Source organism: Vulpes lagopus, chromosome 13 (genome assembly GCF_018345385.1).
Source record: "Vulpes lagopus strain Blue_001 chromosome 13, ASM1834538v1, whole genome shotgun sequence".
NCBI lineage: Eukaryota > Metazoa > Chordata > Mammalia > Carnivora > Canidae > Vulpes > Vulpes lagopus.
Genome location: NC_054836.1, coordinates 45,864,569 through 45,877,139, shown reverse-complemented (window position 1 = coordinate 45,877,139; position 12,571 = coordinate 45,864,569). Strand labels below are relative to the sequence as shown.

Sequence of the window (12,571 nt, the reverse complement as noted above, 5' to 3'; positions counted from 1 at the left end):
GCATTTTTGCCACTCCTGCTGTCCAAGCTCTGATCTTAATATATCTGCTGTCTATAAACCAGAAATTCTTATTTATCACTTAAGAGAGCTATGCACCTGAGCTGAAGAGGCAGGCTTCACAACTCTAAGTTAACTCGGCTTCCAACTTTAGAGCCACATTAGAGCTTTGCAAACTTCAAGTATGTTGCTTTGAAGAAAGTCCTGGATTTGAATCCTAGTCTTGCCACTTAATGACTACAAAATCATGCACAGACTACCAATATCAGTCTACTCACCTGTAACATGAGTCTAAGAACAACTACCTTGCAGGTTGGTTATAAAAATAAAGATCGCATTGCAAAAGTCTGAGAATATAAGAGATGCTCAGAGAATAGTTATCATTAGTTTTATAATTATGTTACACAAATTCAGCAAATAGACATGCCCTGTTGGCTAAAATAGTGCTAAGACTGTAACATACATATAAAACATAGATTTGTTGAAAAGACAACATAAGTTGAGTCCATCTATAAAAGATAACATAAAATGTAGATTTGGGGCTAGCATGGAGTAAGCCTTTTGGGCGAAAAGAAGAATGCTAATCAAGTCATGTGGCAGCTTGCACAAGAAGAGCAAAAGACCTATCTGACCAGAGTGGGGAGTTACTTCGGAATATGGGAGATACCCAAACTGTCTAAATAAATTGGCCTGGGATGTATTGCCAGCCTGAGAAGGTTAAATATATTCCAAAGAACCAACATTCCTTAATGTGTTTCCTATGAAACATCAATCCTGCCTGTTGCTCTGCCAAAATAAGTAGAAATTAAAAAAAAAAAAATCTCTGTGGCTCAAATTAGTTCAGGAGGCACTCCATACTCCATCACCCTCCTGAAAGTTTACCCTGTGCATTGGCATATAAAGGGCTCTGCAAATTCTGCAGCAAAGAAACATATTTGACCTGGCATTTCCCTCAGGTATTTAATCATAGAGCCATGTTTTGAAAATAATATTCATTACTCTTCCTCGGCACTAGCATTTTATAAAACAAACTTTGAGAAACTGCAAGAGACAGTGAAGGCAGCTGGCGTATGCTCTTGCAAAGGCCAGTGGCATGCAGGAAGGGATGAAGGAGAAAAGACCGAGGTCAGTTGCAGGCAATAGGATGAAGCTCTGGCTGCCATGGAAATGGGAAGGAAATTATTTATTAGAAAAACAATACAAAGAGACAATCAAGCTGACTTGATGACTGATTCGCAACATGGGAGAGAAATGCCAAGAGCATGAGAAATAACATTAAGGCCCCAAACCTGTGCAGCTGGGGTAACAGGGATGCCAGAACTCAGTCAACAGATAGGGGCTGGAAACAACCACTCATTCCTCCATCCAACTCCCAACCCTGACAATTAGGAGAATCAAAGGTAGCAACTGTTAATAAAATTCAAAAGCAGGACTTTGAAAGAAGGACATGGCCTCCAAAAAATCTTAAAAAGCTGAGATCCACTGTATTAGCATCTTGCCAAGAAGTCATATTAAGGTCCTCAGAAAGCAGCATGAGAGAGAACTACACAGACAGGGTACTGTGGGAGTCAGAGCTATGAGCTTGAGGGATGAAAAGGTCAAAAATGAAAGAAGAGATACGTGTTCTCAGGACAAATGTGGAAGGGCAGAGCAGAGGAGTGGAACAGTGGCTGGGGGTGGAGTACTAACCAAGGAGGGACTGTGATAAGAAGAATGTTCATAAATTAAAACTTCACATCAAAGGGAACTGCATTGTGAAGCTAATGAGTCATTTCTCCAAACTCCCAGGAAGGCTAGAACTCAAGTATTATAACCCAAGAGACAGGGGGTGAAGTGACCTCACACATGTAGATAAGTTTTTAAAGGTGAGCACATACAAGGGCTCTCTAGTCATGCAGAAGAAAGAGAAATTGGCAAGCTTCATATATGTTTGGAGGCAAACTTTTGAAATGAATAAAAATGTAGTCCATGGAGAACAACAGTTTTTAAAAATGTTGGCTTTGGAGTCTCATGGAGCAGGGAATCAGCTGCCCTCACCCTATTTAATTGCTCAGACCCTCAGATCTCTCATTTGTAAAATGGAGCTTCTATTTCATGGATTGTTGCAACGATTAGATGTCAGGATACCTGGAGAATGTTTAACACAGCACAGACTGACATGGATTTTCATTCAATAAATATTTGCTGGCAATAGGAGCAATTTTATTTTTTTATTTATTTTAAAGATTTTATTATTATTATTTTTTATTAATGAGAGATACAGAGGGGGGTAGGCAAAGACACAGGCAGAGGAAGAAGAAGGCTCCATGCAGGCAGCCCGAAACAGGACTCGATCCCGGGACTCCAGGATCATGCCCTGAGTCGAAGGGGTGCTAAACCGCTGAGCCACTGGAGCTGCCCAATAGGAGCAATTTTAGTGGCAACAGAAGTAACAACTTCTGTTGTTCTTATCTTGCTAATAGTAGAGGTGACCTCCATAGAGGAATAAATGTGCCTCACCTTTCCATTCAGTAACGTGCAATTTATTATACAGTATTTTCTATAAAATGTAGTATTGGTTTGAGAGTCTGGGGTCTGTATTGCCTGTTTGGTCACTTTACTGTATTTTAGGTTTACCACTGCTAAGGGGTTTAGGTCACCAGTTTTGTTTTGTTTTTCAGTCAAAACTGGGTATGTGCATCTTTCTTAAAATTCAAGATGGCAGCCTTGACTAAATGTATCAGATGTCTAGTAATGAATTTATATATCTCTTTTTGTTCAAAACATATTCTTTCAAAATTAGACAACTTGGCCATTCCACCCTCAATCTAATCTAATTTCATCTAATCTCAGAAATTAAGCAGGCTTGAGCCTGTTCAGTACTTGAATGAGAGAAAGTAACTTTTAATTGAATGATTTAACAGTGGTACATTTATATTAAGAATACTTTCCCAAACAAAGATCCAGGGAGGTCATATGATGTGTTAGACCAAATACTGGACTAGAAGGTTTAAAAAAAAAAAAAAAAGAGCAGGTCCTCATCCAGCTCTTCCAGTTAGTACTATGAAGAGCCTCAGTTTGTTCACCTGAGAAGTGAAAGGGTTGACCTCAAAATTAAGGTTCATTCATTTATACAATCCCATGATGCTGAAATAGTGGTGAGTTTGAGTGACAGAGCAACTCTGCTCTTCTTTTTCACTGCTGGTAGAAATTCTACACAGTTATATCAAGTTTAAAACTGTATGTATTTTAAAACTGTACATAAGAAAATCTGGAGACGTCTTCACCTTGGCACTGAAAATACCTCATCCCTAAGTTGCCAGAAAGGGAAAAAACATCTGGAAAAAAAAATGAGTGGACATGGAAAACCAAGCCAGTTTCGTTTGTCAGCGAGCACAGACCGTACCACCCAGCACTGCTCTGCACCTGAGGAGAGGTGGAGGTAGCACCAGGTAGACGAAAGCCTGGGCACTTGAGAGGGCATTTCCTCCAGGATGGGGTGGAGGGAAATGTTCTCAAATTGGAAACTCCTACTAACATCCTTCTCCAATCTCTAATCCCTACCTTTAGAAAGCCCTCTAGGACCTTTTCTTCCCTTCCTGACCACAGCTGGTCGTTCACCTGAACCAGATGATGAGGAAGCCAATGGTAGACCTTCCGGCCAGTCCTGGGGCCAGATTTCCTTGTACAAATTCAAGCTCCACACTTACGTTAGGCATGTCTCTTAACCACTAAGCCTCAGTTCATCAGCTGAGGAGCTCACAACATTATTTGACTCTAAGATGGCCATGAGGATCAAACAAATAAGATCAAATGAGATAGTCCACAACAGTGCTTAGACACAGCAGCTGCTAAAAAAATATTAACTGCTGCTCCTGTTGCATTTCTTGCCATTATTGTTATTTGATGATGATGATGATGGTGAAGATGATGACTGTTAACTAAACTTTCAGAACTTAAAAAAAATAAATAAATAAATAAAAGAAAAGAAAATAGAATAAAATAAAATAAAATAAAATAAATAAAATAAAATAAAATAAAATAAAAACCTGTCAGAACTTGAGCAGTACTAATGCCCTGTAGGAACCACAATAGGTGTTGGATAAAAGATGACCCCTAATACCCTCAAGCTCCTCTTTCAGCTTTGCACCAACCCACAGCCAGAAGATTTGAAGCAACAGTACCCCTTGGAACAGAACAGCATATCAAACAGCAAACAAACTCGTATCCTCACACCCCTTCCAGTGCTGCTGGGGTGGGATTTCCTAGCCACTTGTGCAACACAGTTGGGTTTTATATGCACCTCTGTCTGCTGGTTGGGCCTCGGGAGCAGTGACAAACCGACCTCCAGATGCTCAAGCAGTAACTTCAGTGGCCACTTAGCTTAACACCTCCTTGGCAGGGCTAAAGTCAACACCGCAAATTCTTATTCTACAAGCATCTTGAGCTCTGGTTTCAAATTTCCTTGCTTTCCTGAGTTAAGGACAGACCCTTGGTGTTAAGGGACCTGGAGTTGCTTACAGTCCCGGGGGCCAGAAACCTCGCTCAAACACAGAATTACTAATTTGCAGAACCTCTGTCAGTGGAGATTGCTCATAAAATGGGCCCCAAGGTCACAGTTTTGTTAAACTGTTGTTGTATTCCCCCTCCTACAGCCACTCTTTAATTAGAGATACCTGTAGGCAGGCCCAGGGCGTTAAGTGAGATGTGCCCAAACCAGCCAGGGCAATTCGACAGCACTCGTGATGGGTGCACGCAGCAGGCAAGGGTCCTCTTGGGAAGCAGGCACACCAACGCTGTGCACAGCTGGAAACTAACCCTGGGGGGGTTTAAAAAGTCACCTGGCAACTGTGAGCCTCCTTGCACCCTGAGTTGCTGAAATCTGATATTTCCTGTTACTTGTGGGACGTGTAGCTGAGGTTATTTCAATTAAATGCACATCTGTGCTCGTATACCCTACCCGCCTCTGTGTTATGTAATCATGAACTTTCGTTTTGAGTTGGGACTCTGATGGTTAGGGCTGATGTAGCTACAGGCGCAGCTTAATGAGTCTATGGGGTCTGGGTTTGGGCATCCACATCTGCTCTGCCTTTCATTGCCTCTGGTCTTGGACATGGTGAAGAGATTGAATTTTCTCTCATGGTCAACATGTCTCTGTCTCTCCCTCCCTCCCTCCCTCCCTCCCTCTCTCTCTACACAGAGACACACACACACCGCTCTTATCAGTGAAAACTTTGCCACTAAGTATTATTTCCATGTCTGAAAATAGACATTCAGCCAGCAAAGAATTTATCTGATTCAGGTCTCTCTGCTGGGTGGTTAGGTTGAGATTTCACCGACCGCTTGCCAACTCACAGTAAGATAACATTTTACTTAAACCAAGGGCTACATGCACAACAGACAGTGGCCTTCTTGGCACCCAACTCACAGCCTTGTGACGCCCAGCCCAGGCAGAGTGGGATCTGCTCTAGGCTATAGCTCTTACTTTGGCAAGAAACAGCATTTGCATGAAAGCTTTATAAAGTTTGTTTAGCTTACTTCAAGTATTTTATTTTAAATAAATCACCCAAACCAAATTTAATTCTTTTCATTTGGACAAAGAGAAAGAGAGAATGTCCATGTTATTAAAAGACAACAATGCTTTTCATTCTTCTTTCAGGTCTGATTTTAAGATGACTTTTTTGGTGTCGCTTTTGATAGAATCATAATTGCCCATGCAGATCAACCCCACGAAGATGGCCCTACTATGGAGATTACAAGTTTGATCCTCAATTGTTGCTTGTTACCTACTGAATTGTAAACTACCACTATCACATACTATTGCAAAGAGAGGCTTGTAGAAATGTGCTACCAATTTACTTCAAGTTTCCTCTTTGCTGTTCTTTACAGAGGTCTGCAAGCTCTCCAAATACTACCAAGACAGACTAGCCCAGTCAACAAGGCAGTAATTCTATAGGATTTTAGAAACAGACAATTCAATGTCACCTCTGCTGGAATAACGTGATGCTCATTTAACAACAACAGATAATCGAAGTAAGTTTCACAGTATTTGAAGCTGTATAACCAATCCTTTTCATTTGTGTATAAAACTATATGCATTATTTAAATATTTATTCTTGCCTCCTTCCGAAAAGGATTGGGCATAAGCTTACAGGCACACATACTAAATAATTCAAAGCACATAAAGGTAGACATATATGATGAAGTCGGGAATAAGCTTATTACTCAAAAACTGCCTGCCATTAGAGGTGAGCTACAAATTTATTTCGAGCTTCCTAGCAACTAAAGCAAAGATGTTGACTTTTAATCAGTCAAGATTAATTATGCCTTTATCATTTTTTGCAGGGCTAAACAATGAAAATAGAAACACACTCAATTAAATCTAAAAGCTTCTGGTCTGCCATTTTTTGCACCAGCTTTGGTCTCCTACTGCTTCTACTCATTGTGTTTTGAGGCTGTTACTGCCTAGTACAACAGGTGCTTATTTCTGCATTCAGCCATGCTGTTACTCCTGTTAGAAGAGTACGAATGGTTCTCAACCATTTGCCCTGGGGAAGGGGTGCCAAGAGACATTTGGCAATATGGCAAACAGTGTCTGGAGACACCGTTGATTGCCATAATCTCCTGGAGAGAAGTGATACTGGCCTCTAGTTGGCAGAGATCAGAGATGCTGCCAAACATCACACAATGTGCAGGACATAGCCCATGACAAAGAATTATCTAATCAAATTATAGAATGCTGAGGTTGAAAACTCAGCAGCAACTAATGAGTGTGTACGGGTATATGTGATTTTGTTTGAATAAGATAAAAAAAAAACTTTTCTAGTTTAGAAAACACTAGCCTTAGTTTGTACTTCAGCCTTCATATTCTAGAAACCTGTGTGTCAAAAGAGCTTTTGTAATTGATAGAGTAGAAAAAAATGAGCCTACAAATAATACCAAAGGAATTTCAAAATAGGAGATCTTTAGGCCATAGCTAAAGGACATCAGAATAAGTCTACCTGATGTGTTAGGAAAATCTGGGCATTGCTTAAAAAAAAATTGAAAGTCATCCCATCTCTTAACTCAGTCTGAATAAATAAACCTTGCCAATAGAATGTGTTTTACAGCATTGATGGACGAACTGCTGGAGAGCAAGAGAGAGTAAACAGATGGAAAGAACACCAAAGGAAATTGAGAAATAGCCATCTGATGATATCATGTAGATTTGGACAAAGAACCACATGCCTGGGCTCTTCCCGCACTGACCTGCTGGATGCAGGTGCACAGAGTCAATGGTCTCCCTGGTACAATTATTTAATAGCTCTGTCTCAAAAAATAGTGAGATATAATATATTTATTAAATATAATATATTAATATATTATGTTAATTAACATATAATAAATATATTTATTACATCTCACATTTATCTATTATCCAAAAATCAAAACCAAGATAACTTTTATCTATCTGATTTTAAATATGTGGAATGAAAAAACTTGTTCCTATATGCAGGCTGCTTTCAACCATCATCAGAGCCCACTTCTTGAAGGCTAACTAGTTCATAAAATACTTTCTAATAGATTTCATGGCTTTGTTAATCCTGCTTATACAATGGAACTAATTTGACAATGACATTACTAATATTCCTCTTTTGATGAAACACTTCAGAAAGCTATCTGCCTAAAAGAGATTACAAGAAACTCATTTCAGAATTAAGGACACACACAAACTGAAAGAGCAGGAATAGAATAAGATATCCCATGCAAACAGAAATGAAAAAAAAGCTGAACTAGCTATACTCATATCAGACAAAACAGACTTTATTTTTTTTAATATTTTATTTATATTTATTTGAGAGAGAGAAAGAGAGCATGTGAGCAGAGGGAGGAGCAAGGGGGGAAGGACAAGTAGACTCTGTGCTGAGTGCAGAGCCCCACATGGGGCTTGACTCACAACCCTGAGATCATGACCTGAGCCAAAATCAAGAATCAGATGCCTAACTGACCAAGCCCCCAGGGTGCCCACAAAATAGGCTTTATAACAAAGACTATGATAAAATGCAAAGAAAGGCATTACATAACAATAAAAGTGTCAATCTATAGAGAAGACATAACATTTTTATGTTAATATAAGGTTTATTTATATTAAATGATTTATTAATTTAATATACATGCACCCAACATAAGAGCACCAAAGTACATAAAGCAAATATTAACAAATATAAAGGGAGAAATTGAAAGTAATATAATAACAGCAGAAGACTTTAATATCCTCTTCTCAGCAATGGACAGATCATTCTGACAAAAAAAAATCCATGAGGAAACAGTAGCCTTAAACAACACATTAGACCCGATGAACCTAATAGATGTATGCAGAACATACCATCCAAAACTAGCAAAATACACATTCTTCTCAAGTGCACATGGAACATTCTCCAGGTTAGATCACATGTTGGGCCACAAAAGTTTCAATAAACTCAAGAAAATTGAAATCATATCAAGCATCTTTTCAAACCACAATGGTTTGAAATTATAAGAAAAAATAAAAGGGAAATACAAAAACGTGAAGACTAAACAACATGCTACTAAACAGCCAAATGGTCATCAAAGAAATCAAAGAAAAATTAAAAATTAAAAATTAAAAAAAAAACTAGAGACAATGAAAACAAGAAATGCAGCATACCAAAATCTATGGAATGCAGCCAAAGTGGTTCTAAGAGGGAAGTTCACAGCAATACAGACCTACCACAAGAAACATGAAAAATCTCAAATAATCAATCTAACTTTACACCTAATGGAGTTAACAAATTGGTAGGAGGAAGGAAATAATAAATATCACAGTGGAAATAAATGAAATCAAGATTAAAAAGGCAATAAAAACAATCAATGAAGTTAAGAACTGGTTCTTTGAAAAAACTGACAACCCCCTAGCTAAACTAGTAAAGAAAAAAAGAAAGGAAAAAAAAAAAAAGAAAAAAAGAAAGGAGACTCAAAGAAATAAAACTATAAATGAAAGTGGAGAAGTAACAATTGATCTCAGAGAATAAGGCAATATGATGATCAATTATATGCCAACAAGCTTTTAGACATCCTAGAAGAAATAGATAAGTTCTTAGGAACATATAGTCTTCTAACACTGAATCAGGAAGAAATAGAAAATCTGAGTAGATGAATTACTAATAAGGAAATTGAAACAATAATTGAAAACCTCCCAAGAAACAAAAATTCAGGACAGATAGCTTCAATGGTGAACTCTACCAAACATTCAAAAAATTAATACCTAGTCTCAAATTCTTCCAAAAAAATTGAGGGGAGGAAAAGCTTTCAAATACATGTTATGAGGCTAACATTACCCTAATGCCAAAAACAGTTAAGGACACCACAAAAAGAAAATTACAGGCCCATATCCTTACTAAACATAGAGGCAAAAATCCTCAAAAAAATACCAACAAATCAAATCCAATCAAATAGGATTTATCCTAGGGATTCAAGGATGGTTCAATAATCACAAATCAATCATTGGGATACATCATATTAACAAAATTAAAGATAAAAATAATATCATCTCAATAGATGCATAAAAAACATTTGACAAAATTCAACATCCATTTATAATAAAACTTTCAACAAAGTGTATATAGAGGGAATATACCTTAGCATTAAGATATATATGATAATCCTATAGCTAACATCATACTCAACCATGAAAATCTGAAAGGTTTTCTTCTATGATCAGGAACCAGATACAAATGCGCCCTTTCACCACATAGTATTGGAAAAAAAGAAATTAGGCCAGAAAAAGAAATAAAGTTATCTAAATCAGAAAGGAAGAAAAAAACTGTCATTATTTGCAGATGAAATAATATATATAAAAAACCCTAAAGAATCCAATGAAAAACAATTAGAACTAATAAATGTAGTAAAGTTGCAGAGTACAAAATCAATATATAGAAATCTGTAGCATTTCTATACTAGTAACAGAATATTAGAATTTTTTAAATTTTCACTTATAATTATATCAAAAAGAATAAAATATCCAGAAATAAATGTAACCAAGAAAGTAAAAGACCTGTACACTGAACCAAAAGACACTGATGAAAGAAACTGAAGAAGACATAAATAAACAGAAAGATATTTCATGCTCATGCCTTGGAAGAACTAATGGTGTTAAAATGTCCATACTACCCAAAGCAGTCAGTAGATTCAAAACAATCCCTATCAGAATACCAATAACATTTTTCATAGAACTAGAACAAATGATACTAAAATTTACATGGAACCACAAAAGACCCCAAATAGCCAAATCAATATTGAGAAAGAAAAACAAAACTGTAGGTATCACACTCCTTGATTTCAAACCCTACAAAGCTGTCATAATCACATTTTTTGGTACAAAAACAGAATACAGATTAATGGAACAGAACTGAAAGCCCAGAAATAAAGCCACACATTTATGGACAATTAATGTATGACAAAGGAGCCAAGAACATACAATGGAGAAAAGACAATCTCTTCAATAAATGATTGTAGGAAAACTGAACAACCACATGCAAAAGAATGAAACTAGGTCACTATCTTTCACTATACACAAAAATTAACTCAAATGGATTTAAATAGAAGATGTAAAACCACAAAATTCCTACAAGAAAACATAGGCAAGGAGCCCATTGCCATTGGTCTTAGTGACATCTTTGTGACTCTGACTCCAAAGGCAAGGAAAACAGAAGCAAAAAACAAACAAGTGCAGACTACATCAAGCTAAAAATCTTCTGTACAACAAAGAAAACAGTCTTCAAAATGAAAAGACAACCTAGTGAATGAGAGTAGATATTTATATATTATACATCTCATAAAGGGTTAATATCCAAAATATATAAGGAACTTGTACAACTCAACAACAAAAAAACAAACAATCCAATTTTTAAAAAATGGGCAAAGGGTCACTCCAAATAGACATTTCTCTAAAGAAGACATCCAGATGGCCAACAGGCACATAAAAGATGATCAACATCAGTAATTATTATGGAAATGAAAATCAAAACCACAATAAGGTATCACCTAACACCTGTTAGAATGGCTATTATTAAAAAGATAAGAAATAACAAGTGTTTAAAAGGGTATGGAAAAAGGGAACCCTCATCCCCATTGGCAGGAGTGTAAATTGGTGCAACCAGTGTGGAAAATAGTATAGATATTCCTCAAAAAATTATACCATATGATTCAGCTATTCTACTTCTGGGTATCTATCTGAAAAATACAAAATACTAATTTGTTTTTTTTTTTATATTTTATTTATTTATTCATGAGAGACAGAGAGAGAAAGAGACAGAGAAAGAGGCAGAGACATAGGCAGGGGGAGAAGCAGGCTCCATGCAGGGAGCCTGACATGGGACTTGATCCTGGGTCTCCAGGATCACGCCCTGGGCCAAAGGCAGGCACTAAACCACTGAGCCACCCAGGGATCCCCAAAAATACTAATTTGAAAAGATACATGCACTGCTATATTCATTGCAGTATTATTTAAAATAGCCAAGATATGAAAACAACCCACGTGTCTATTGATATGTGAATGGATAAAGATGTGGTATATTTCCATAATGGAATATTACTCAGCCACACAAAAGAGTGAAATCTTGCATTTGTGACAACATGGATGGACCTTGGGTGTACTATGCTAAGGGAAATGAGTAAGATGAAGTAAGATAAATGCCACATAATTTCACTCCTATGGGTCATCTAAAACAAACAAACAAAATAAAATAAAAACAAACTTAAAGATACCGAGAACAGACTAGTGGTTGCCAGAAGAGAAGGGGGTGGGGGAGGCTGTGTGTGTGAAACAGATGAAGGAGGTCAACCCTATGATGATGGACGGTAACTGGACCTGTGGTGATTACTTTGTAGTGTATACAGATGTCTAACTATAAAGCTGTATACCTGAAGCTTATTAAATAAATAATAAACAAAATATCAGCTGTCTCAAAACCTTATGAATTTGAAAAGCACAAAAATGGCAATTTGTTAGTCATATGCCAATACGTGGGGATAACACTGAACTTGTTGCTATGCTCTAATCTGAGTGATTAGCAGTACAGCCTCAGCCAGCTTTCAGAATTAAGCCATGTTAGAGAGAACCTTCAAAAACTCAATTTGAAAATAACAGGATGGCCAAACCATTGCCAGTCTAAAGACCTCATTTCATTTCACTAACAGTAAGACTGGACGCGTGCGGGTGAAAAGGTAAAGTGGGTGGGGATGGGGGTGGGGAAGAGGAAGTGTAGCTGTTTGGCTTTATGACAATAGAAGGGAAATCCCTCCCCGATTATGTATATTGTTTGTTTTACTGGATATCACCCTAACTGCTATGACTGCAGATGCTATTAGTTAAAATATATATTAAGTTATCTGGTCCTTCTGAAAACCTGATCAGACCACTGAACTTCTAAATTTCTATCAGCAACAAACTATAATGGAAACATCTCAACTGTGCTTCTATAGGAGGATCATAAATTGATTTACAATGTCTGTAGGAAAGTGGGGTGATCTCAGCCCACATCAAGAGACACAAAGTGCGCAAAAACTTACACCACCATTTTTCCTGTTGAATTACAAA

The 12,571-nt window shown here is 37.4% G+C and overlaps 1 protein-coding gene across 2 annotated transcripts in view; it reads right to left on the bottom strand.

The window, feature by feature from the left end:
- The window catches only part of BMPER (BMP binding endothelial regulator), a 242,578-nt gene that overhangs the window by 88,989 nt on the left and 141,018 nt on the right, over window positions 1-12,571 (bottom strand). The gene's annotated exons all lie outside the window — the stretch shown is intronic.